At 49.1% G+C, this 27,089-nt stretch overlaps 1 long non-coding RNA gene across 50 annotated transcripts in view; it reads left to right on the plus strand.

Annotated features, from left to right (window-relative positions):
- The window catches only part of LOC307181137, a 3,028,377-nt gene that overhangs the window by 1,593,570 nt on the left and 1,407,718 nt on the right, over positions 1-27,089 (plus strand). For 3 of the 50 annotated variants that reach the window (XR_013825974.1, XR_013825975.1, XR_013825977.1), the window contains 2 exons: positions 7,882-7,946; positions 11,510-11,591. The exons of 45 other annotated variants lie outside the window; for them this stretch is intronic. This is a non-coding gene — a long non-coding RNA (uncharacterized lncRNA). The remainder of the gene's footprint in view (positions 1-7,881; positions 7,947-11,509; positions 11,592-27,089) is intronic. 2 more of the 50 variants (XR_013825976.1, XR_013825988.1) reach the window with 1 other exon arrangement.

The following is a 27,089-nucleotide window of genomic DNA, read 5'->3' on the forward strand; positions in this document are numbered from 1 at the left end:
TTGGATGGAATGTCCTATAAATATCCATTAAATCTATCTGGTCTATTGTGTCATTTAAAGCTTGTGTTTCCTTATTAATTTTCTGTCTGGATGATCTCCATTGGTGTAAGTGAGGTGTTAAAGTCCCTTGCTATTATTGTGTTACTGTTGATTTCCTCTTTTATAGCTGTTAGCAGTTGCCTTATGTATTGAGGTGTTCCTGTGTTGGGTACATATATATTTATAATTGTTATATCTTGGATTGATCCCTTGATCATTATGTAGTGTCCTTCCTTGTCTCTTGTAACATTCTTTATTTTAAAATCTATTTTATCTGATATGAGTATTGCTACTCCAGCTTTCTTTTGATTTTCATTTGCATGGAATATATTTTTCCATCCTCTCACTTTCAGTCTGTATGTGTCCCTAGGTCTGAAATGGGTCTCTTGTAGACAGCATATATATGGATCTTGTTTTTGTATCCATTCAGTGAGCCTGTGTCATTTGGTTGGAGCATTTAATCCATTCACGTTTAAGGTAATTATCAATATGTATGTTCCTATTATTATTTTCTTAATTGTTATGGGTTTGTCTTAGTGGGTCCTTTTCTTCTCTTGTGTTTCCCACTTAGAGAAGTTCCTTTAGCATTTGTTGTAGAGCTGGTTTCGTGGTGCTGAATTCTCTTAGCTTTTGCTTGTCTGTAAAGCTTTTGATTTCTCCATCAAATCTGAATGAGATACTTGCTGGGTGGAGTACTCTTGGTGGTAGGTTCTTCCCTTTCATCACGTTAAATTTATCATGCCACTCCCTTCTGGCTTGTAGATTTTCTGCTGAGAAATCAGCTGTTAACCTTATGGGAATTCCGTTGTATGTTGTCATTTTTCCCTTGTTGCTTTCAATAATTTTTCTTTGTCTTTAATTTTTTCAATTTGATTACTGTGTGTCTCGGCATTTTTCTCCTTTGGTTTATCCTGCCTGGGACTCTCTGCGCTTCGTGGACTTCGGTGGCTATTTCTTTTCCCATGCTAGGGAAGTTTTCAACTATAATCTCTTCAGATATTTTCTCGAGTCCTTTCTCTCTCTGTTCTCCATCTGGGACCCCTATAATGCGAATGTTGTTGCATTTAATGTTGTCCCAGAAGTCTCTTAGGTTGTCTTCATTTATTTTCATTCTTTTTCTTTATTTTGTTCCATGGCAGTGATTTCCACCTTTCTGTCTTCCAGGTCACTTATCCGTTCTTCTGTCACAGTTATTCTGCTACTGATTCCTTCTAGTGTATTTTTCATTTCAGTTATTGTATTGTTCATCTCTGTTTGTTTGTTCTTTAATTCTTCTAGGTGTTTGTTCCTTAATTCTTCTAGGTCTTTGTTAAGCATTTCTTGCATCTTCTCGATCTTTGCCTCCATTATTTTTCTAAGGTTTTGGATCATCTTCACTATCATTATTCTGAATTCTTTTACTGGAAGGTTACCTATCCCCACTTCATTTCGTTGTTTTTCTGAGGATTTATCTTGTTCCTTGATCTGGTATAAAGTCCTCTGCCTTTTCATTTTCTCTATCTTTCTGTGAATGTGGTTTTCCTTCCACAGGCTGCAGAATTGTAGTTCTTCTTGCTTCTGCTGTCTGTTCTCCAGTGATTGAGTCTATCTGAGAGGCTTGTGCAAGCTTCCTTATGCGAGGGACTGGTGGTGGGTAGAGCTGGGTGTTGTTCTGGTGGGCAGAGCTTTAATCTGCTTGTCTGTGGATTAAATAAAAGTTTAATAAAAAGTTTAATCCACTTGTCTGCTAATGCATGGGGCTGGGTTCCCTCCCTGTTGGTTGTTTGGACTGAGGCGACCCAGCACTGGAGCCTACCTTGCTCTTGGTGGGGCTAATGGTGGACTCTGGGAGAGTTCACGCCAAGGAGTATTTCCCAGAACTTCTGCTGTCAGTGTCGTTGTCCCCATGGTGAGCTGCAGCCACACCCCACCTCTGCAGGAGACCCTCTAAAACTAGCAGCTAGGTATGATCATTCACCTACGGGGTGACTGCTCCTTCCCTTGGGTCCTGATGTGCACACTACTTTGTGTGTGTCCTCCAAGAGTGGAGTCTCTGTTGAGACTCTGAGTCTCTGAATGCAGTTGAGACTCTGAGTGGAGTCGCACAGACTCTGGGTCCTGTGAAGCTTCGATGTTTTGTGGTTCTAGAAATCCTATAGGAGACAGTCCACAGCAGGTGAAGCTAATGCTGTCATAGAGGTGGTGAAACCAAAGATCTGCAGTTCCGACTAGAGGTGCTGATGTACAAACAGGACAAAATCATCTCATGTGAATGTAGTTCAGGCACGTTTAAAATGAATGCAGTCATGTTAATGCCTAACATCTTCTATCTTGTGCCTCTCCTCAAGGACCCCCTCCTCAGTTCCTGAGGCTCCTGTAAGTCATGTACAGGGGAATGGAGAGTGGGCTCTGTCCAGTCTGAGCCCTGAGTTACCCTGTGTGTATCTTAGGATACTTTGTATTTCTGTGGTGGCTCTTGTAACATCATCTCTTTCAGTTCTGATTTATTTGGCCCCTCTCTTTAAAAAAAATACTACTGTTGTCTTTTATTCTTTACAGAAGTTTAATAAGTGTTTGATCTACTACCCTTACTCTATGTATACTTTTTGCCGTGAGATTTTTACTTTTGTTTGTTTTCTTGTTACTGTCAATAATTAGTGAGAATTCTTTTAAGCTACCTTCAACATTGCTTATAAAGCTGCTTTATTAGTGATGACAGAGCTTTAATGGAAGTCGTGTTCTGGTTGTAAATTAGAATGCAATGTGCCAGCAAAAAGCCCCTTAAGTGTATGTCTCATTACTTCTCGTTCTTTTTTTCCCCTTTTTTTCTCTCTTTTTTTTCTTGTTCTTTTTTTAATGTTTATTTTTTATCAGAGCAAATTTGATTAAAATGTTTTGTTTGTTCTAGGTGTGTAAGATGTTGTTCTTTTACACATATACATGTATCTATACTTCTTCAGATCGTTTTCTCATGTAGCTTGTGACACAATGTTGAGTAGTCTTCTCTTGGTATTCCATAGGTCTTTGGTGATTATATATTTCACATGTGTTTCTATATCTATGTTAACCCCAATATCCTAATGTATCCAGTCCTCACACCTTTCCATTTGGTGAACCATAACTTTGTTTAATGAATCTGTGATTGCCTTTCTCTGTGGAAATATCTTCATTGGTATCAATTTTTAGCTAACACCTATAAGTGATATTATAGGATATGTGTCTTTTGCTGTCTGACTTAGTACAATTTGCCTGATTACCTCTAGAATCATCTACGGTGCTGCAAATGGCATTGTTTCATTTTTTTCCCTAGATAATATTCCATCTGTACATGTACCAGTTCTTCTTTGTCCACTCACCTGTTGATGGACTTTTTGGTTGCCTCCATGTCTTGGCTATTGTAATACTGCTGCACTGCACATTTGCCTGCCTGTGTCTTTACAATTCTGTCTTCTTATGTTATAGGCCCAGGAGTGGGCATCCTGTATCATATGGTATCTCGGGGTTTACCGTTTAAATGCACCACGATTCTGTGCTCATTATTGGCTCTTTCCAGGTTACATCCCACTTAAAGTTGAGGGTATGCATTTCTCCACAACACCTTCAGCATTTATTTATTTATTTATTTTTAATATCTTTATTGAAGTATAATTGCTTTACAATGGTGTGCTAGCTTGTGCTTTACAACAAAATGAATCAGTTATACATATACATATGTTCCCATATCACTTCCCTCTTGCGTCTCCCTCCCTCCCACCCTCCCTCCCCTCCAGGCGGTCACAAAGCACCGAGCTGATCTCCCTGTGCCATGCTGCTGCTTCCCACTAGCTATCTACCTTACGTTTGGTAGTGTATATATGTCCATGCCTCTCTCTCCCTTTGTCACAGCTTACCCTTCCCCCTCCCCATATCCTCAAGTCCATTCTCTAGTAGATCTCTGTCTTTATTCCTGTTTTACCCCTAGGTTCTTCATGACATTTTTTTCCCTTAAATTCCAGGTATATGTGTTAGCATACGGTATTTGTCTCTCTCTTTCTGACTTACTTCACTGTGTATGACAGACTCTAGGTCTATCCACCTCATTACAAATAGCTCAATTTCGTTTCTTTTTATGGCTTCAGCATTTATTGTTTGTAGTTTTCTTGCTGATGGATATTCTGACTGGTGTGAGCTGATACCTCTTTGTGGTTGAATTTGCATATGACTCATAATCCTTTGAAATTGAGCTTTAAGTCATGTCCTTTTTATTTTTCAAACTGTGATTACAGCTTAGCTCTTCAAAGTGTTTTCTAAAGTATGTGTTACATTTTGAAATTTATTGGCCATTACCTCCCTCAAAACATTTTGAGGGCAGGTTTCATTTACAGCCCTGCAGTACTTGTTCACATGAAGTGACCATTAGCACAGGCTTTAAAGCTGCTTTTGCAGGTAACGGCCAGATTGCGGCAGCCTTTCTTTGTTCCCCATGCTGGTACTAGGGAAACAGAGCTTCCGGCCGGTGGTCTTCCTCGGTTATAAATTAGAGTGGAATGTGCCCGGATAAACCCCCAAAGGCTGATGTCTCCTTACTTTTGTTTGTTTTTTTAATTTAATTTATATTTTTATCGGAATAATATTCCATTTTGTATATGGACCACTTCTTGGTGCATTGCTCTGTTGAGGGACATTTTCGTTGCTTCCAAGTGTTGGCTATATTAAATATTGCTGGAGTGCAAGATTGCCAGCTTGTGACTTTTTGATTCTCATTTTCTCAGGTGATAGTCCCAGCAGTGGGTATGACTGATTGACTAGTAGCTCAATGTTTACCTTTTCAAAGCACCTCCATTGTGTTTTCATTAGTGGCTCTTACCATGTCTCCCTTAGAGCCGAGGGTACGAACTTCTCCACAATCCCTTCAGCATTTATAGTTTGCAGCATTTTTGCTAATGGCCAATCTGACTGTTGTGACCTGATAGGTTTTTGTAATTTGGGTTTGCATGACTTTAAAAATTCCTAAAATTCATCATTTTCCACGCCTTTTTCCTTTCTGTTAAAAATCAAGTGTGAGTACAATCTATCTCTTGAAGCTGTCTTCTTGGAAGGTTGCCCTCTTTTGAATTTTTGGTGGATATTCGACCCCAGGATTTTTTTGGAGGGCAGATGTCATTACAGAACTGCAAGTTTGGTGAATATTTAGTGACCATTAGCACTGGGTTTAAAGCTGCTGTTGTGGGAAACGGCCACAAGGAGGCAGCATTTGTCCTTTCCCAAATCTGGGTACTAGGGCAGCAGAGCCTTTCTGGAAGTCGTGGTCCTAGGTTTTAAGTTAGAATGGAATGTGCCAGGAGGAACGCCCATAAGTTTATGTCTCATTACATCTTGGTTTTTAAAATTTATTTAATCGGGGTAATGATTAGATATTGTTTGTCCAGATGTACACAATCTGGTTCATTTGTACAATATATATGTCTATTCATGTTCAGATCCTCTTCCCATGTAAAATATTACAGTGTTCCATAGACCTCCCTTGCTATATGGTCCGTCTTTTTGATATATGTTTATTATATGTATTTGTATACGTATGGTAACGTTAATCTTAATTTATCCATTCTGCCCACCTTTCCTTTTAGATAAGCATACTTAATTTCTAAGTCTGTGAGTGTCTTTCTCTGTGGAAATATGTTCATTTGTGTTAGTTATTAGATAACGCCTATAAGTGATATCATAGGATATAGGTCTTTTGCTTTCTGACTTACCTCATATTCTGTGATTATCTCCAAGCTCATCTATGGCACCTCAAATAGCAGTGTTTCATTGTTTTCCATGGCTAATATTCTATTGTGAACGTGGACCACTTCTTCTTCATCCATACATCTGTTGATGGACATTTTGGTGGCTTCACTGTCTTGGCTATTGTGAATAAGGCTGCAGTGCAGCTTTTGCAGCCCGCGTCTTCTCGATTCTGGTCTTCTCAGGTGAGAGGCCCAGTGGTGTGACTGCTGCATCGAATGGTACCTCAACTTTTACTTTTAATCGTAGCTCCTTTCTGTTCTCATTACTGGCTCTTACCACGTTACATCTCACCAGCAGCTAGAGGGTACACAGTTCTCTAAAACCCCTTCAGAATTTATTGTTTGTAGACCTTTTGCTGATGGTCAGTCGACTGGTGTGAGTTGAAACCTTTTTGTACATTAGATTTGCATGAGTCTAATAATTCCTGAGGTTGAGCTTTCACCCATTTTCCTTTTTTTAAACAAGAGAGTGAGTCAAACTTACCTCTTCATACTATCGTCTTGAAAAATTTGCCAGTTTTGAATTTTATTGTCCATTCCCTACCTCAGCACAGTTGTTTAGGGCAGGTGTCCTTTGCAGCCCTGAGTCCTTGTGAATGTTAAGAGAACATTAGCTGTGGGCTTAACGCCGCTCTTGCGGAAAACGGCCACAAGGCAGCAGAATTTCTACATTTCCAACTCTGGGTTTTTGGGCAGCAGAGCCTTCCTGGAAATCGTGTTAGTAGGCTGCAAATTAGAGTGGAATGTGCCAGAGCACATCCCCAAGAGCTTATATCTCCTTACTTCTTGTTTGTTTTATAAATTTAATTTTTATTAATTATCAGAGCAAACTTGATAAAAATATTTTGTTTCTCCTAGGTGTACAGAATCTCGTTCATTATATCAATGTATCTGTCATTTATCTTTGCATTCTTTACCATGTAGGTTATTACAGAGTGTTGCCTAGACCTCTCTTGGTATTCCATAGGTATTTTGTGATTATATATTTCATATGTATTAGTACATGTCTGTTAACCCTCATATCCTAATTCACACATTCCTTACACTTTTCCATTGGTTAAACATAATTTTTTTTTCTTAATCCATGCTTTTCCTTCTCTTGGAAATAAGTTCATGAGTATCAACTTTTAGGTAACACCTAGAAGTGATGTCATAGGATATCTGTCTTTCACTTTCTTTCTTTAATTTGAGTGATTATCTCTAGGTCCTTATATGGTGGTGCAAACGGCACTGTTTCATTGTTTTCCATGGCTTATATTCCATTGTTTACATGGACCACTTCCTCTTTGTGCATTTTTCTGTTGATGGACATTTTGGTTTCTTCCAAGTCTTGGCTATGTTAAATATTCCTGCAGTGCAGGATTGCCAGTCTGTGTCTTTTCCATTCTGCTCTGCTCAGGTGATAGGCACATCAAAGGACCTACCAGATCACATGGTAGCTCAATTTTTACCCTTAAACGCACCTCCATTATGTTCTCACTACTGGCTGTTACCAGTTTACATCCCCCCCAGCAGCTGGAGGGTACACAGTTCTCTGAAACCCCTTCAGCATTTATTCTTTGTAGACTTTTTGCTGAAGAACATTCTGACGGCTGTGAGGTGAACATTTCTGTAATTGGATTTGCATGGCTTTATTCATTGCTGATGTTGCGCATTTTTCAATTCCCTTTTATTTTAAAGAGAAAAAAAAGAAAAGACAAAATGTGCGTAAAATATGCCTCTTGACATTGTCTTCTTGAAATGTTGACGTCTTTTGAATTTTCTGGTCGATTACGACCCCAGGACATTTTTGAGGCCCGGTGTCCTTTACAGTGCTGCACATATTTTGAATATTAAGTGACCATTACCTCTTGGTTTAAAGCTGCTGTTGTGTGAAACAGTCACAAGGCGGCAGCATTTCTCCTTTACCAAATCTGGTTACCAGGGCAACAGAGCCTTAATGGAAGTCCTGTTCTAGGTTGAAAATTAGAATGGGATGTGCCAGGAAAAATTCCTTTCAGTTTATGTCTCATTATTTCTTGTTCATATTTTTAATTTAATTTTTATTTTTTATCGCAGCAAATTTGATTACAATGTTTTTTTTTTTTTGTTCTAGGTGTGCAAGATGTGGTTCTTTCACACACATACATATATCTATTCTTCTTCAGAACCTTTTCCCAGGTAGGTTATGACACAATGTTGAGTAGTCTTCTCTTGGTATTCCGTAGGTCTTTGGTGATTATATATTTCACATGTGTTTCTATATCTATGTTAACCCCAATATCGTAATGTATCCAATCCTCACACCTTTCGATTTGGGGAACCATAAGTTTGTTCAATGAATCTGTGATTGCCTTTCTCTGTGGAAATATCTTCATTGTTATCAATTTTCAGGTAACACCTATAAGTGATATACGTTAGGTGTCTTTCGCTTTCTCACTTACTACAAGTTGCATGGTTACCTCTAGACTCATCTATGGTGCTGCAAATGGCATTGTTTCACTTTTTTCCCGAGCTAATATTCCATCTCTACATGTAACAGTTCCTCTTTGTCCACTCATCTGTTGATGGACTTTTGGTTGCTTCCATGTCTTGGCTATTGTAATACTGCTGCAGTGCAGATTTGCCTGCCTGTGTCTTTCCAATTCTGTCTTCTTATGTTATAGGCCCAGGAGTGGGCCTGCTGGATCATATAATAGCTCAATATTTACCTTTTAAAGGCACCTCCACCCTGTTCCCATTAGTGACTCTTACCAGGTTACGTCCCACTTCAAATTAAGGGTATGCATTTCTCCACAACCTCTTCAGCATTGATCGTTTGTAGTTTCTTTCCTGATGGTTATTCTGAATGGTGTGAGCTGATACCTCTGTGTGGTTGGATTTGCATGTGTCTCATAATCCTTTGAAATTGAGCTTTCAGGCATGTCCTTTTATTTTTCAAACGGTTATTACAGCTTAGTTCTTCAAATGGTTTTCTTGAAATATGTGCCACATTTTGAAATACTTTGGCCTTTACCTCCCGCAAGACATGATGAAGGCAGGTTTCCTTTACAGCCCTGCAGGACTTGTTCATATGAAGTGACAATTAGCATAGGTTTTAAAGCTGTTTTTTCAGGTAATGGCCAGAGGGTGGAGCATTTCATAATTCTATGAAACGTAACTGAACACACAATATATATTTTTTCTTTTAAATTTCCATTGTTACTTTTTTAAAGTACAATTATAATTGAAGTTCTTTGTAACAAGTGAAATTTAAAAAATTAAAGGAAAAGATAATATTTTACCACTTGCCATCCTTTCCCATTTACTGAAACGACCAGCATAATGTGTAGATTTCTCATTTTATCCAGGTGTTCTATACATCTGGAATATCATGCTTCTCACTGTAGAAAAACAGATTTAGCTCTCACACTTTTTATAGGCTACATAACATTCCATAGAACAGAAGTACCAACTATTTCAGACTTAGCTTTTTGAGGGACACTCAGGTTACTTTCTGTCTTATTTTGTTGTTCTTTTTTTTGGGGGGGGTAGGAGTTTATTATTTATTTATTTATTTTTGTTGTGTTGGGTCTGAGTTTCCGTGTGAGGGCTTTCTCTAGTTGTGGCAAGTGGGGGGCCACTCTTGATCTCGGTGCGCAGGCCTCTCACTATTGCGGCCTCTCTTGTTGCAGAGCACAGGCTCCAGATGCGAGGGCTCACTGGTTGTGGCTTATGGGCCTAGTTGCTCCATGGCATGTGGGATCCTCCCAGACCAGGGCTCGAACCTGTGTCCCCTGCATTAGCAGGCAGATTCTAACCACCGCACCACCAGCGAAGCCCTCTATTTTGTTGTTCTGCTAGTTTGTTTTAACCCAAGAAAATATTTTTTTAAATACAAAAAAACAAAATTAAGCTAAGGGTAAGGATTAGGGTTTAGGGTAAGATTTAGGGTTAGGGTACGGGTTAGGATCATTGTATGGCTTAGAGTATGGTTTAGGGTTATGGTTATGGTACGGGTTAGTGTTAGGGTACAGTTTAGGGTATGGCTATGGTTTAGTGTTAGGGTACGGGTTAAGGTATGGGTTAGTGTTAGGGTATGGGTTAGGATTCAGGTACGGTTTATGTTCAGGGTTATGGTTAGGTTTAGTGTATGGGTTAGTGTTAGGTACGGGTTAGGGTTAGGTTTAGTGTTAAGGAAGGGGTAGAGTTTAGGGTACAGGATAGGGAACAACAAAGGGTTAGGGTTAGGGTACGTGTTAGGGTACAGTTTAGTGTTAGTGTACGGGTTAGGATTAGGGTACGGTTTAGGGTAAGGTTTAGAGTTAGGGTTAGGGGACGGGTATGGTTTGGGGTACAGTTTAGGGTATGACCACGGGTTAGGAGTAGGGTAAGTGTTAGGGTACGGTTTAGTGTTAGTGTACAGGTTAGGATTATGGTACGGGATAGTGTAAGGGTTAGGGTTAGGGAATGGGTACAGATTAGGTTGTAGGTTAGGGTATGACAACGGGTTAAGGTTAGGGTACGTGTTAGTGTATGGGTTAGGATTAGGGTACGGGTTAGGTTATGGGTTAGTGTTAGGGGATGGGTTAGGATTAGGATACGGGTTATGGTACGGTTTAGGGAAAGGGTTAGGATACGGGGTAGGGTTAGGATAAAGTTTAGTGTATGGCTATGTGTTACTGTTAGGGTACATGTTAGCGTACGGGTTAGTGTTCGTGTACAGCTTAGGGTAAGGGTTAGGGTTAGGGAACGGGTACGGTCTCAGGTACAGGTTAGGGTATGGTAGCGGGATAGGGATAGTGTACGTGTTAGGATGAGACTTCTTTGTAGTGCAGATTTGAATTTCCCGCTTGCTTGGTGGGCCAAAAAGTGTGTATGCATTTTATCCTGAATATACTCAGGAAAAAACGTATACGCCCTTTTTGGCCAAGTGCATCGCTGCCAAACGATGTGCCAAACAGGAGGTTACAAGCACTGACTCTCCAAGTGGGGAGATTGTTAGTAAAGCGTCTGGAATGGCGAACCCGAGTACCAGAGGACGAATAATGAGATGCGTTTTAGAAACCTTGCCCGATCACACTGTGGACCATCCTCTGGGTTTCCCACGCATGTTTTAGCTGTAGGAAGAATCCCTTAAACCTGGAGGGTTGGGACCCATGGAATGGGTAGCACGCAGTACTACTTCAAAGGGTCTGCATTTGCTCACCGAACCTCACCAATCCTCACAGCCCCAAGTGTCCAGCCTTATGCCTCACTCAGCTGTGGGTGTAGATGTGGTAAATCCAGGTTTCATCACAAGCCTGAACGAGTTATTTAAGAATTTCTCTCTCTTTCACTGTCTTTGTGTTTTGATTTTGAAATTTATTTTTATAATGGGGTTTAGCTGATTTGCACTGCTGTGTTTATGCCGCTCGATGCACACTTGATTCTCTTACGGAGACATATAAATACATAGGTTTTAAGATTCTTACTACTCAGATATATTCCTCTGCGGTGAATAGGGGGTGTTGAGTCCACTTCGTTGAACAAGGAGTATATCTTGTCTATTACTGGCTTATGGAACGGTATCTGTGCTCATTTCAATCTCTGGATTTATGCAGCACCCCAACTCACCTTTCCCCTTAAGCAAGCATAAGTTGGTTTTCTAAATGTGAGACTCTGTTCTGTTTTGTAATTCAGTTCATGTGTAGCCAAGTTTACATTCCCTCTATAAGTGTTATCTTATGACTAGTTTCTTTTTCTGTGTGACTTATTTCACTCAGAATCATCGAACCTAAATCCACTCATTATGCTGCTACGGGCCTGATGACATTGATTTCATTGCGGAGTGATATTCCATTGTATGTAAGTACCACAACTTCTTTATCCATTTTTCTCTTTCTGGGATATTTAAGTTGTTCCGTTGTCGAGGTTCTTGTAAACACAGCAGCCCTAAACTTTGGGGTGGCTGTGTCTTTTTTATTTTAATTTCCCTAAGCTATAGGACCATAAGTGGAAGTGCCCGAGTCTCTGTAGCTTTGTTTTTTAGATGTTTCAGGAAACACCATACACTTCTCCAGAGTGGCTGTTGGCCATTTACATCCCGCCCATCAGCATAACAAGGCTCCCAGTTCTCCATGGCCTGTCCTGCCTTTCTGGATTTTACACTTTTTTCAGATGGCCCATTTAACCGGTGGGAAGTGAGACTTCATTGTAGTGCGGATTTCCATTGCACGCTTCCTTGGTTGGCAAAAATGGCCGTATGCGTTTTTTCCTGGATATATTCAGGAAAAAACGCATATGCATTTTTTGGCCAAGTGCATCATTGTCGAAGTTCTGCCGCTTTTCATGTGCTTTAAATGCAATTCCAATCTACCTCCTGAAATCTGTTTCCTGCAATTGTGCCTTGCTTTCAAGTCCTCTTCACAGCCTTACCTCAATATATTTTTGGACGATAGTTGTCCTTTATAACTCTGCAAGTTTGTGAATTGCAGTGACCCTGAGCTCCTTTTTCCAACTCGCTTTTTTGTGAGCTGGACGCAAAACGGCAGGATTGCTTCAGGCCCTAATCTGGTTCCAGCGTGGCACGCTGAGCCTTTGGTTAATTCTTCTTCTTGGTGGGAAATTAGAGTGAAATGTGCCCGTCCAAACAACTACAGCTAGTCTCTCATTGGTTCTCCCTATTCCCGTTCATCCTCCGCAGAAATTGCAGAGTGTGCCAAACAGGAGGTTACAAGCACTGACTCTCCAAGTGGGGAGATTGTTACTAAAGCGTCTGGAATGGCGAACCCGAGTACCAGAGGACGAATAATGAGATGCGTTTTAGAAACCTTGCCCGATCACACTGTGGACCATCCTCTGGGTTTCCCACGCATGTTTTAGGTGTAGGAAGAATCCCTTAAACCTGGAGAGTTGGGACCCATGGAATGGGTAGCACGCAGTACTACTTCAAAGAGCCTGCATTTGCTCACCGAATCTCACCAATTCTCTCAGCCCCAAGTGTCCAGCCTTATGTCTCACCCAGCTGTGGGTGTAGATGTGGTAAATCCAGGTTTCATCACAAGCCTGAACGAATTATTTAAGAATTTCTCTCTCTTTCACTGTCTTTCTGTTTTGTTTTTGAAGTTTATTTTTATAATGGGGTTGAGCTAATTTTCACTGCTGTGTTTATGCGTCTGTACACACACTTGATTCTCTTACGGAGACATATAAATACATAGATTTTAAGATTCTTACTAGTCAGATATATTCCTCTGCGGTGAATAGGGGGTGTTGAGTCCACTTCGCTGAGCAAGGAGTAGGTCTTGTCTATTACATATTTGGCTTATGGAACGGTATCTGTGCTCATTTCAATCTCTGGATTTATGCAGCACCTCAACTCACCTTTCCCCTTAAGCAAACATGTTTGTTTTCTAAATGTGAGACTCTGTTCTGTTTTGTAATTCAGTTCATGTGTAGCCAAGTTTACATTCCCTCTATAAGTGATATCTTATGATAAGTTTCTTTATCTGTGTGACTTATTTCCTTAGAATCATCGTACCTAAATTCACTCATTATGCTCCTACGGGCCTGATGATATTGATTTCATTGCTGAGTGATATTTCATTGTACATAAGTACCACAACTTCTTTATCCCTTTTCCTCTTTCTGGGATATTTAAATTGTACCATAGTTGAGGTTCTTGTAAACACAGCAGCCCTAAACTTTGGGGTGTCTGTGTCTTGTTGATTTTAATTTTCCTAAGCTATAGGACCATAAGTGGAAGCAACCTAGGCTCTGTAGCTTTGTTTTTTAGAGGTTTCAGGAAACACCATACACTTCTCCAGAGTGGCTGTTGGCAATTTACATCCCGCCCATCAGCATAACAAGGCTCCCAGTTCTCCATGGCCTGTCCTGCCTTTCTGGTTTTTACACTTTTTTCAGATGGCCCTTTTGACCGGTGGGAAGTGAGACTTCATTGTAGTGCAGATCTCCGTTGCAGGCTTGCTTATTTGGACAAAAAGAGCATATGCGTTTTTTCCTGCATGTATTCAGGAAAAAAACGCATACGCCCTTTTTGGCCAAGTGCATCATTGTCAAAGTTCTGCCACTTTTCATATGCTTTAAATGCAGTTTCCATCTACCTCCTGAAATATATTTCCTGCAATTGTGCCATGCTTTCAAGTCCTCTTCGCAGCCTTACCTCAATATATTTTTGGACGATAGCTGTCATTTATAACTCTGCAGGTTTATGAATTACAGTGCCCCTGAGGTCCTTTCTTCAACTCGCTTTCTTGTGCGCTGGCCGCAGAACTGCAGGATTGCTTCAGGCCCTAATCTTGTTTCATCACGGCACGCTGAGCCTTTTGTTAATTCCTCTTCCTGGTGGGAAATTAGAGTGAAATGTGACCGTCCAAACACCTACAGCTAGTCTCTCATTGGTTCTCCCGATTCCCGTTCAACTTCCGCAGAAATTGCTAACTGTGCCAAACAGGAGTTTTAAGGCACTGACTCTCCACGTGGGGAGATGTTTAGTAAAGCGTCTGGAATGGCGAACCCGTGTACCAGGGGACAAAAAATGAGATGGGTTTTAGAAACGTTGCCCGATCACATGGTGTACAATCCTCTGGGTTTCCCATGCATGTTTTAGCTGTAGGAAGAATCCCTTAAACCAGGAGAGTTGGGACCCAGGGAATGGGTAGCATACAGTATTACTTCAAAGGGTCTGCATTTGCTCACCGAACCTCACCAATCCTCTCAGCCCCAAATGTCCTGCCTTATGTCTCACCCAGCTGTGGGTGTAGATGTGGTAAATCCAAGTTTCATCACAAGCCCTGAACGAATTATTTAAGAACTTTCTCTCCTTCACTGTCTTTGTTTTTGAAATTTATTTTAATAATGGGGTTTAGTTGATTTTTCACGGCTGTGTATACTGCTCTACACACACTTGATTCTCTTACAGAGACATATAGATACATATGTTTTAATATTCTTATTGTCAGATATATTCCTCTGCGGTGAATAGGTGGTGTTGAGTCTAATTCGTTGAGCAAGGAGTATATCTTGTCTATTATATATTTGGCTTATGGAATAGTATCTGTGCTCATTTCAATCTCTGGTTTTACGCAGCACCCCAACTCACCATTCCCCTTAAGAAAGCATAAGTTTGTTTTCTAAATGTGAGACTCTGTTCTGTTTTGTAATTCAGTTCATGTGTAGCCAAGTTTACATTCCCTCTATAAGTGATATCTTATGATAAGTTTCTTTTTCTGTGTGACTTATCTCCTTTGAATCATCGTACCTAAATCCATTCATTATGCTTGTACGGGCCTGACGACATTGATTTCATTATTGAGTGATATTCCATTGTACGTAAGTACGAAAACTTCTTTATCCATTTCTCTCTGTCAAGGATATTTAATTTGTACCGTAGTCGAGGCTCTTGTAAACAGAGCAGCCCTAAACTTTGCGGTGGTTGTTTCTTGTTATTTTAATTTTCCTGAGCTATAGTGCAATAAGTGGGTTTAGGGTAGGGTTAAGGTTAGCATTAGGGAACGGGTATGGTTTAGGATGCGACAATGGTTTAGGGTGAGCGAAAGCGTTAGGGTACAGGTCAGTGTTAGTGTACCGTTTAGGATTAGGGTAAGTGTTAGGGTAATGCTTCGGGTTAGGGTTACAGTTAGGGAACGGGGACGGTTTAGGGTACAGGTTAGGGTACGACAACAGTTTAGGGATAGCGTACATGTAGGGTAAGATTTAGTGTTAGCGTACGGGTAAGGATTAGGGGACGGGTGAGGGTCAGGCTTCGGGGAAGGGTTAGGGTTAGGGTTCGGGCTAGGGTTAGGGTTAGGGGACGGGGACGGTTTAGGGTCCAGGTGAGGGTACGGCAACGCTTTAGGGGGAGCGTGCGTGTGAGGGCGCGGGTTAGTGTTAGCGTACGGGTTAGGATTAGGGGACGGGTGAGGGTCAGGCTTCGGGGAAGGGTTAGGGTTAGGGTTCGGGCTAGGGTTAGGGTTAGGGGACGGGGACGGTTTAGGGTCCAGGTGAGGGTACGGCAACGCTTTAGGGGGAGCATGCGTGTGAGGGCGCGGGTTAGTGTTAGCGTACGGGTTAGGATTAGGGGACGGGTGAGGGTCAGGCTTCGGGGAAGGGTTAGGGTTAGGGTTCGGGCTAGGGTTAGGGTTAGGGGACGGGGACGGTTTAGGGTCCAGGTGAGGGTACGGCAACGCTTTAGGGGGAGCGTGCGTGTGAGGGCGCGGGTTAGTGTTAGCGTACGGGTTAGGATTAGGGGACGGGTGAGGGTCAGGCTTCGGGGAAGGGTTAGGGTTAGGGTTCGGGCTAGGGTTAGGGGACGGGGACGGTTTAAGGTCCAGGTGAGGGTACGGCAACGCTTTAGGGGGAGCGTGCGTGTGAGGGCGCGGGTTAGTGTTAGCGTACGGGTTAGGATTAGGGGACGGGTGAGGGTCAGGCTTCAGGGAAGGGTTAGGGTTAGGGTTCGGGCTAGGGTTAGGGTTAGGGGCCGGGGACGGTTTAGGGTCCAGGTGAGGGTACGGCAACGCTTTAGGGGGAGCATGCGTGTGAGGGCACGGGTTAGTGTTAGCGTACGGGTTAGGATTAGGGGACAGGTGAGGGTCAGGCTTCGGGGAAGGGTTAGGGTTAGGGTTCGGGCTAGGGTTAGGGTTAGGGGACGGGGACGGTTTAGGGTCCAGGTGAGGGTACGGCAACGCTTTAGGGGGAGCGTGCGTGTGAGGGCGCGGGTTAGTGTTAGCGTACGGGTTAGGATTAGGGGACGGGTGAGGGTCAGGCTTCGGGGAAGGGTTAGGGTTAGGGTTCGGGCTAGGGTTACGGTTAGGAGACGGGGACGGTTTAGGGTCCAGGTGAGGGTACGGCAACGCTTTAGGGGGAGCGTGCGTGTGAGGGCGCGGGTTAGTGTTAGCGTACGGGTTAGGATTAGGGGACGGGTGAGGGTCAGGCTTCGGGGAAGGATTAGGGTTAGGTTTCGGGCTAGGGTTAGGGGACGGGGACGGTTTAGGGTCCAGGTGAGGGTACGGCAACGCTTTAGGGGGAGCGTGCGTGTGAGGGCGCGGGTTAGTGTTAGCGTACGGGTTAGGATTAGGGGACGGGTGAGGGTCAGGCTTCGGGGAAGGGTTAGGGTTAGGGTTCGGGCTAGGGTTAGGGTTAGGGGACGGGGACGGTTTAGGGTCCAGGTGAGGGTACGGCAACGCTTTAGGGGGAGCATGCGTGTGAGGGCGCGGGTTAGTGTTAGCGTACGGGTTAGGATTAGGGGACAGGTGAGGGTCAGGCTTCGGAGAAGGGTTAGGGTTAGGGTTCGGGCTAGGGTTAGGGTTAGGGGACGGGGACGATTTAGGGTCCAGGTGAGGTTACGGCAACGCTTTAGGGGGAGCGTGCGTGTGAGGGCGCGGGTTAGTGTTAGCGTACGGGTTAGGATTAGGGGACGGGTGAGGGTCAGGCTTCGGGGAACGGTTAGGGTTAGGGTTCGGGCTAGGGTTAGGGTTAGGGGACTGGGACGGTTTAGGGTCCAGGTGAGGGTATGGCAACGCTTTATGGGGAGCGTGCGTGTGAGGGCGCGGGTTAGTGTTAGCGTACGGGTTAGGATTAGGGGACGGGTGAGGGTCAGGCTTCGGGGAAGTGTTAGTGTTAGGGTTCGGGCTAGGGTTAGGGTTAGGGGACGGGGACGGTTTAGGGTCCAGGTGCGGGTACGGCAACGCTTTAGGGGGAGCGTGCGTGTGAGGGCGTGGGTTAGTGTTAGCGTACGGGTTAGGATTAGGGGACGGGAGAGGGTCAGGCTTCGGGGAAGGGTTAGGGTTAGGGTTTGGGCTAGGGTTAGGGTTAGGGGACGGGGACGGTTTAGGGTCCAGGTGAGGGTACGGCAACGCTTTAGGGGGAGCGTGCGTGTGAGGGCGTGGGTTAGTGTTAGCCTACGGGTTAGGATTAGGGGACGGGTGAGGGTCAGGCTTCGGGGAAGGGTTAGGGTTAGGGTTCGGGCTAGGGTTAGGGTTAGGGGACGGGGACGGTTTAGGGTCCAGGTTAGGGTACGGCAACTCTTTATGGGGAGCGTGCCTGTGAGGGCGCGGGTTAGTGTTAGCGTACGGGTTAGGATTAGGGGACGGGTGAGGGTCAGGCTTCGGGGAAGGGTTAGGGTTAGGGTTCGGGCACGGGGACGGTTTAGGGTCCAGGTGAGGGTACGGCAACGGTTTAGGGGGAGCGTGGGTGTGAGGGCGCGGGTTAGTGTTAGCGTACGGGTTAGGATTAGGGGACGGGTGAGGGTCAGTCTTCGGGGAAGGGTTAGGGTTAGGGTTCGGGCTAGGGTTAGGGTTAGGGGACGGGGACGGTTTAGGGTCCAGGTGAGGGTACGGCAACGCTTTAGGGGGAGCGTGCGTGTGAGGGCGCGGGTTAGTGTTAGCGTACGGGTTAGGATTAGGGGACGGGTGAGGGTCAGGCTTCGGGGAAGGGTTAGGGTTAGGGTTCGGGCTAGGGTAAGGGTTAAGGGACGGGGACGGTTTAGGGTCCAGGTGAGGGTACGGCAACGCTTTAGGGGGAGCGTGCGTCTGAGGACGCGGGTTAGTGTTAGCGTACGGGTTAGGATTAGGGGATGGGTGAGGGTCAGGCATCGGGGAAGGGTTAGGGTTAGGGTTCGGGCTAGGGTTAGGGTTAGGGGACGGGGACGGTTTAGGGTCCAGGTGAGGGTACGGCAACGCTTTAGGGGGAGCGTACGTGTGAGGGCGCGGGTTAGTGTTAGCGTACGGGTTAGGATTAGGGGACGGGTGAGGGTCAGGCTTCGGGGAAGGGTTAGGGTTAGGGTTCGGGCTAGGGTTAGGGTTAGGGGACGGGGACGGTTTCGGGTCCAGGTGAGGGTACGGCAACGCTTTAGGGGGAGCGTGCGTGTGAGGGTGCGGGTTAGTGTTAGCGTACGGCTTAGGATTAGGGGACGGGTGAGTTTCAGGCTTCGGGGAAGGGTTAGGGTTAGGGTTCGGGCTAGGGTTAGGGTTAGGGGATGGGGACGGTTTCGGGTCCAGGTGAGGGTACGGCAACGCTTTAGGGGGAGCGTGCGTGTGAGGGCGCGGGTTAGTGTTAGCGTACGGGTTAGGATTAGGGGACGGGTGAGGGTCAGGCTTCGGGGAAGGGTTAGGGTTAGGGTTCGGGCTAGGGTTAGGGTTAGGGGACGGGTATGGTTTAGGGTCCAGGTGAGGGTACGGCAACGCTTTAGGGGGAGCGTACGTGTGAGGGCGCGGGTTAGTGTTAGCGTACGGGTTAGGATTAGGGGACGGGTGAGGGTCAGGCTTCGGGGAAGGGTTAGGGTTAGGGTTCGGGCTAGGGTTAGGGTTAGGGGACGGGGACGGTTTCGGGTCCAGGTGAGGGTACGGCAACGCTTTAGGGGGAGCGTGCGTGTGAGGGCGCGGGTTAGTGTTAGCGTACGGGTTAGGATTAGGGGACGGGTGAGGGTCAGGCTTCGGGGAAGGGTTAGGGTTAGGGTTCGGGCTAGGGTTACGGTTAGGGGACGGGAATGGTTTAGGGTCCAGGTGAGGGTACGGCAACGCTTTAGGGGGAGCGTGCGTGTGAGGGCGCGGGTTAGTGTTAGCGTACGGGTTAGGATTAGGGGACGGGTGAGGGTCAGGCTTCGGGGAAGGGTTAGGGTTAGGGTTCGGGCTAGGGTAAGGTTTAAGGGACGGGGACGGTTTAGGGTCCAGGTGAGGGTACGGCAACGCTTTAGGGGGAGCGTGCGTGTGAGGACGCGAGTTAGTGTTAGCGTACGGGTTAGGATTAGGGGACGGGTGAGGGTCAGGCATCGGGGAAGGGTTAGGGTTAGGGATAGGGCTAGGGTTAGGGTTAGGGGACGGGGACGGTTTAGGGTCCAGGTGAGGGTACGGCAACGCTTTAGGGGGAGCGTACGTGTGAGGGCGCGGGTTAGTGTTAGCGTACGGGTTAGGATTAGGGGACGGGTGAGGGTCAGGCTTCGGGGAAGGGTTAGGGTTAGGGTTCGGGCTAGGGTTAGGGTTAGGGGACGGGGACGGTTTCGGGTCCAGGTGAGGGTACGGCAACGCTTAGAGGGAGCGTGCGTGTGAGGGTGCGGGTTAGTGTTAGCGTACGGCTTAGGATTAGAGGACGGGTGAGTTTCAGGCTTCGGGGTAGGGTTAGGGTTAGGGTTAGGGTTCGGGCTAGGGTTAGGGGACGGGGACGGTTTAGGGTCCAGGTGAGGGTACGGCAACGCTTTAGGGGGAGCATGCGTGTGAGGGCGCGGGTTAGTGTTAGCGTATGGGTTAGGATTAGGGGACAGGTGAGGGTCAGGCTTCGGGGAAGGGTTAGGGTTAGGGTTCGGGCTAGGGTTAGGGTTAGGGGACAGGGACGGTTTAGGGTCCAGGTGAGGGTACGGCAACGCTTTAGGGGGAGCGTGCGTGTGAGGGCGCGGGTTAGTGTTAGCGTACGGGTTAGGATTAGGGGACGGGTGAGGGTCAGTCTTCGGGGAAGGGTTAGGGTTAGGGTTCGGGCTAGGGTTACGGTTAGGAGACGGGGACGGTTTAGGGTCCAGGTGAGGGTACGGCAACGCTTTAGGGGGAGCGTGCGTGTGAGGGCGCGGGTTAGTGTTAGCGTACGGGTTAGGATTAGGGGACGGGTGAGGGTCAGGCTTCGGGGAAGGATTAGGGTTAGGTTTCGTGCTAGGGTTAGGGGACGGGGACGGTTTAGGGTCCAGGTGAGGGTACGGCAACGCTTTAGGGGGAGCGTGCGTGTGAGGGCGCGGGTTAGTGTTAGCGTACGGGTTAGGATTAGGGGACGGGTGAGGGTCAGGCTTCGGGGAAGGGTTAGGGTTAGGGTTCGGGCTAGGGTTAGGGTTAGGGGACGGGGATGGTTTAGGGTCCAGGTGAGGGTACGGCAACGCTTTAGGGGGAGCATGCGTGTGATGGCGCGGGTTAGTGTTAGCGTACGGGTTAGGATTAGGGGACAGGTGAGGGTCAGGCTTCGGAGAAGGGTTAGGGTTAGGGTTCGGGCTAGGGTTAGGGTTAGGGGACGGGGACGATTTAGGGTCCAGGTGAGGTTACGGCAACGCTTTAGGGGGAGCGTGCGTGTGAGGGCGCGGGTTAGTGTTAGCGTACGGGTTAGGATTAGGGGACGGGTGAGGGTCAGGCTTCGGGGAAGGGTTAGGGTTAGGGTTCGGGCTAGGGTTAGGGTTAGGGGACTGGGACGGTTTAGGGTCCAGGTGAGGGTATGGCAACGCTTTAGGGGGAGCGTGCGTGTGAGGGCGCGGGTTAGTGTTAGCGTACGGGTTAGGATTAGGGGACGGGTGAGGGTCAGGCTTCGGGGAAGTGTTAGTGTTAGGGTTCGGGCTAGGGTTAGGGTTAGGGGACGGGGACGGTTTAGGGTCCAGGTGCGGGTACGGCAACGCTTTAGGGGGAGCGTGCATGTGAGGGCGCGGGTTAGTGTTAGCGTACGGGTTAGGATTAGGGGACGGGAGAGGGTCAGGCTTCGGGGAAGGGTTAGGGTTAGGGTTCGGGCTAGGGTTAGGGTTAGGGGACGGGGACGGTTTAGGGTCCAGGTGAGGGTACGGCAACGCTTTAGGGGGAGCGTGCGTGTGAGGGCGTGGGTTAGTGTTAGCCTACGGGTTAGGATTAGGGGACGGGTGAGGGTCAGGCTTCGGGGAAGGGTTAGGGTTAGGGTTCGGGCTAGGGTTAGGGTTAGGGGACGGGGACGGTTTAAGGTCCAGGTTAGGGTATGGCAACTCTTTAGGGGGAGCGTGCCTGTGAGGGCGCGGGTTAGTGTTAGCGTACGGGTTAGGATTAGGGGACGGGTGAGGGTCAGGCTTCGGGGAAGGGTTAGGGTTAGGGTTCGGGCTAGGGTTAGGGTTAGGGCACGGGGACGGTTTAGGGTCCAGGTGAGGGTACGGCAACGGTTTAGGGGGAGCGTGGGTGTGAGGGCGCGGGTTAGTGTTAGCGTACGGGTTAGGATTAGGGGACGGGTGAGGGTCAGTCTTCGGGGAAGGGTTAGGGTTAGGGTTCGGGCTAGGGTTAGGGTTAGGGGACGGGGACGGTTTAGGGTCCAGGTGAGGGTACGGCAACGCTTTAGGGGGAGCGTGCGTGTGAGGGCGCGGGTTAGTGTTAGCGTACGGGTTAGGATTAGGGGACGGGTGAGGGTCAGGCTTCGGGGACGTGTTAGGGTTAGGGTTCGGGCTAGGGTAAGGGTTAAGGGACGGGGACGGTTTAGGGTCCAGGTGAGGGTACGGCAACGCTTTAGGGGGAGCGTGCGTGTGAGGACGTGGGTTAGTGTTAGCGTACGGGTTAGGATTAGGGGATGGGTGAGGGTCAGGCATCGGGGAAGGGTTAGGGTTAGGGTTCGGGCTAGGGTTAGGGTTAGGGGACGGGGACGGTTTAGGGTCCAGGTGAGGGTACGGCAACGCTTTAGGGGGAGCGTACGTGTGAGGGCGCGGGTTAGTGTTAGCGTACGGGTTAGGATTAGGGGACGGGTGAGGGTCAGGCTTCGGGGAAGGGTTAGGGTTAGGGTTCGGGCTAGGGTTAGGGTTAGGGGACGGGGACGGTTTCGGGTCCAGGTGCGGGTACGGCAACGCTTTAGGGGGAGCGTGCATGTGAGGGCGCGGGTTAGTGTTAGCGTACGGGTTAGGATTAGGGGACGGGAGAGGGTCAGGCTTCGGGGAAGGGTTAGGGTTAGGGTTCGGGCTAGGGTTAGGGTTAGGGGACGGGGACGGTTTAGGGTCCAGGTGAGGGTACGGCAACGCTTTAGGGGGAGCGTGCGTGTGAGGGCGTGGGTTAGTGTTAGCCTACGGGTTAGGATTAGGGGACGGGTGAGGGTCAGGCTTCGGGGAAGGGTTAGGGTTAGGGTTCGGGCTAGGGTTAGGGTTAGGGGACGGGGACGGTTTAAGGTCCAGGTTAGGGTACGGCAACTCTTTAGGGGGAGCGTGCCTGTGAGGGCGCGGGTTAGTGTTAGCGTACGGGTTAGGATTAGGGGACGGGTGAGTGTCAGGCTTCGGGGAAGGGTTAGGGTTAGGGTTCGGGCTAGGGTTAGGGTTAGGGCACGGGGACGGTTTAGGGTCCAGGTGAGGGTACGGCAACGGTTTAGGGGGAGCGTGGGTGTGAGGGCGCGGGTTAGTGTTAGCGTACGGGTTAGGATTAGGGGACGGGTGAGGGTCAGTCTTCGGGGAAGGCTTAGGGTTAGGGTTCGGGCTAGGGTTAGGGTTAGGGGACGGGGACGGTTTAGGGTCCAGGTTAGGGTACGGCAACTCTTTATGGGGAGCGTGCCTGTGAGGGCGCGGGTTAGTGTTAGCGTACGGGTTAGGATTAGGGGACGGGTGAGGGTCAGGCTTCGGGGAAGGGTTAGGGTTAGGGTTCGGGCACGGGGACGGTTTAGGGTCCAGGTGAGGGTACGGCAACGGTTTAGGGGGAGCGTGGGTGTGAGGGCGCGGGTTAGTGTTAGCGTACGGGTTAGGATTAGGGGACGGGTGAGGGTCAGTCTTCGGGGAAGGGTTAGGGTTAGGGTTCGGGCTAGGGTTAGGGTTAGGGAACGGGGACGGTTTAGGGTCCAGGTGAGGGTACGGCAACGCTTTAGGGGGAGCGTGCGTGTGAGGGCGCGGGTTAGTGTTAGCGTACGGGTTAGGATTAGGGGACGGGTGAGGGTCAGGCTTCGGGGAAGGGTTAGGGTTAGGGTTCGGGCTAGGGTAAGGGTTAAGGGACGGGGACGGTTTAGGGTCCAGGTGAGGGTACGGCAACGCTTTAGGGGGAGCGTGCGTCTGAGGACGCGGGTTAGTGTTAGCGTACGGGTTAGGATTAGGGGATGGGTGAGGGTCAGGCATCGGGGAAGGGTTAGGGTTAGGGTTCGGGCTAGGGTTAGGGTTAGGGGACGGGGACGGTTTAGGGTCCAGGTGAGGGTACGGCAACGCTTTAGGGGGAGCGTACGTGTGAGGGCGCGGGTTAGTGTTAGCGTACGGGTTAGGATTAGGGGACGGGTGAGGGTCAGGCTTCGGGGAAGGGTTAGGGTTAGGGTTCGGGCTAGGGTTAGGGTTAGGGGACGGGGACGGTTTCGGGTCCAGGTGAGGGTACGGCAACGCTTTAGGGGGAGCGTGCGTGTGAGGGTGCGGGTTAGTGTTAGCGTACGGCTTAGGATTAGGGGACGGGTGAGTTTCAGGCTTCGGGGAAGGGTTAGGGTTAGGGTTCGGGCTAGGGTTAGGGTTAGGGGATGGGGACGGTTTCGGGTCCAGGTGAGGGTACGGCAACGCTTTAGGGGGAGCGTGCGTGTGAGGGCGCGGGTTAGTGTTAGCGTACGGGTTAGGATTAGGGGACGGGTGAGGGTCAGGCTTCGGGGAAGGGTTAGGGTTAGGGTTCGGGCTAGGGTTAGGGTTAGGGGACGGGTATGGTTTAGGGTCCAGGTGAGGGTACGGCAACGCTTTAGGGGGAGCGTACGTGTGAGGGCGCGGGTTAGTGTTAGCGTACGGGTTAGGATTAGGGGACGGGTGAGGGTCAGGCTTCGGGGAAGGGTTAGGGTTAGGGTTCGGGCTAGGGTTAGGGTTAGGGGACGGGGACGGTTTCGGGTCCAGGTGAGGGTACGGCAACGCTTTAGGGGGAGCGTGCGTGTGAGGGCGCGGGTTAGTGTTAGCGTACGGGTTAGGATTAGGGGACGGGTGAGGGTCAGGCTTCGGGGAAGGGTTAGGGTTAGGGTTCGGGCTAGGGTTACGGTTAGGGGACGGGAATGGTTTAGGGTCCAGGTGAGGGTACGGCAACGCTTTAGGGGGAGCGTGCGTGTGAGGGCGCGGGTTAGTGTTAGCGTACGGGTTAGGATTAGGGGACGGGTGAGGGTCAGGCTTCGGGGAAGGGTTAGGGTTAGGGTTCGGGCTAGGGTAAGGTTTAAGGGACGGGGACGGTTTAGGGTCCAGGTGAGGGTACGGCAACGCTTTAGGGGGAGCGTGCGTGTGAGGACGCGAGTTAGTGTTAGCGTACGGGTTAGGATTAGGGGACGGGTGAGGGTCAGGCATCGGGGAAGGGTTAGGGTTAGGGATCGGGCTAGGGTTAGGGTTAGGGGACGGGGACGGTTTAGGGTCCAGGTGAGGGTACGGCAACGCTTTAGGGGGAGCGTACGTGTGAGGGCGCGGGTTAGTGTTAGCGTACGGGTTAGGATTAGGGGACGGGTGAGGGTCAGGCTTCGGGGAAGGGTTAGGGTTAGGGTTCGGGCTAGGGTTAGGGTTAGGGGACGGGGACGGTTTCGGGTCCAGGTGAGGGTACGGCAACGCTTAGAGGGAGCGTGCGTGTGAGGGTGCGGGTTAGTGTTAGCGTACGGCTTAGGATTAGAGGACGGGTGAGTTTCAGGCTTCGGGGTAGGGTTAGGGTTAGGGTTAGGGTTCGGGCTAGGGTTAGGGTACGGGGACGGTTTAGGGTCCAGGTGAGGGTACGGCAACGCTTTAGGGGGAGCATGCGTGTGAGGGCGCGGGTTAGTGTTAGCGTATGGGTTAGGATTAGGGGACAGGTGAGGGTCAGGCTTCGGGGAAGGGTTAGGGTTAGGGTTCGGGCTAGGGTTAGGGTTAGGGGACAGGGACGGTTTAGGGTCCAGGTGAGGGTACGGCAACGCTTTAGGGGGAGCGTGCGTGTGAGGGCGCGGGTTAGTGTTAGCGTACGGGTTAGGATTAGGGGACGGGTGAGGGTCAGTCTTCGGGGAAGGGTTAGGGTTAGGGTTCGGGCTAGGGTTACGGTTAGGAGACGGGGACGGTTTAGGGTCCAGGTGAGGGTACGGCAACGCTTTAGGGGGAGCGTGCGTGTGAGGGCGCGGGTTAGTGTTAGCGTACGGGTTAGGATTAGGGGACGGGTGAGGGTCAGGCTTCGGGGAAGGATTAGGGTTAGGTTTCGTGCTAGGGTTAGGGGACGGGGACGGTTTAGGGTCCAGGTGAGGGTACGGCAACGCTTTAGGGGGAGCGTGCGTGTGAGGGCGCGGGTTAGTGTTAGCGTACGGGTTAGGATTAGGGGACGGGTGAGGGTCAGGCTTCGGGGAAGGGTTAGGGTTAGGGTTCGGGCTAGGGTTAGGGTTAGGGGACGGGGATGGTTTAGGGTCCAGGTGAGGGTACGGCAACGCTTTAGGGGGAGCATGCGTGTGATGGCGCGGGTTAGTGTTAGCGTACGGGTTAGGATTAGGGGACAGGTGAGGGTCAGGCTTCGGAGAAGGGTTAGGGTTAGGGTTCGGGCTAGGGTTAGGGTTAGGGGACGGGGACGATTTAGGGTCCAGGTGAGGTTACGGCAACGCTTTAGGGGGAGCGTGCGTGTGAGGGCGCGGGTTAGTGTTAGCGTACGGGTTAGGATTAGGGGACGGGTGAGGGTCAGGCTTCGGGGAAGGGTTAGGGTTAGGGTTCGGGCTAGGGTTAGGGTTAGGGGACTGGGACGGTTTAGGGTCCAGGTGAGGGTATGGCAACGCTTTAGGGGGAGCGTGCGTGTGAGGGCGCGGGTTAGTGTTAGCGTACGGGTTAGGATTAGGGGACGGGTGAGGGTCAGGCTTCGGGGAAGTGTTAGTGTTAGGGTTCGGGCTAGGGTTAGGGTTAGGGGACGGGGACGGTTTAGGGTCCAGGTGCGGGTACGGCAACGCTTTAGGGGGAGCGTGCATGTGAGGGCGCGGGTTAGTGTTAGCGTACGGGTTAGGATTAGGGGACGGGAGAGGGTCAGGCTTCGGGGAAGGGTTAGGGTTAGGGTTCGGGCTAGGGTTAGGGTTAGGGGACGGGGACGGTTTAGGGTCCAGGTGAGGGTACGGCAACGCTTTAGGGGGAGCGTGCGTGTGAGGGCGTGGGTTAGTGTTAGCCTACGGGTTAGGATTAGGGGACGGGTGAGGGTCAGGCTTCGGGGAAGGGTTAGGGTTAGGGTTCGGGCTAGGGTTAGGGTTAGGGGACGGGGACGGTTTAAGGTCCAGGTTAGGGTACGGCAACTCTTTAGGGGGAGCGTGCCTGTGAGGGCGCGGGTTAGTGTTAGCGTACGGGTTAGGATTAGGGGACGGGTGAGGGTCAGGCTTCGGGGAAGGGTTAGGGTTAGGGTTCGGGCTAGGGTTAGGGTTAGGGCACGGGGACGGTTTAGGGTCCAGGTGAGGGTACGGCAACGGTTTAGGGGGAGCGTGGGTGTGAGGGCGCGGGTTAGTGTTAGCGTACGGGTTAGGATTAGGGGACGGGTGAGGGTCAGTCTTCGGGGAAGGGTTAGGGTTAGGGTTCGGGCTAGGGTTAGGGTTAGGGGACGGGGACGGTTTAGGGTCCAGGTGAGGGTACGGCAACGCTTTAGGGGGAGCGTGCGTGTGAGGGCGCGGGTTAGTGTTAGCGTACGGGTTAGGATTAGGGGACGGGTGAGGGTCAGGCTTCGGGGACGTGTTAGGGTTAGGGTTCGGGCTAGGGTAAGGGTTAAGGGA

This window comes from Stenella coeruleoalba, assembly GCF_951394435.1.
Source record: "Stenella coeruleoalba genome assembly, contig: scaffold_39, whole genome shotgun sequence".
Taxonomy (NCBI): Eukaryota; Metazoa; Chordata; class Mammalia; order Artiodactyla; family Delphinidae; genus Stenella; species Stenella coeruleoalba.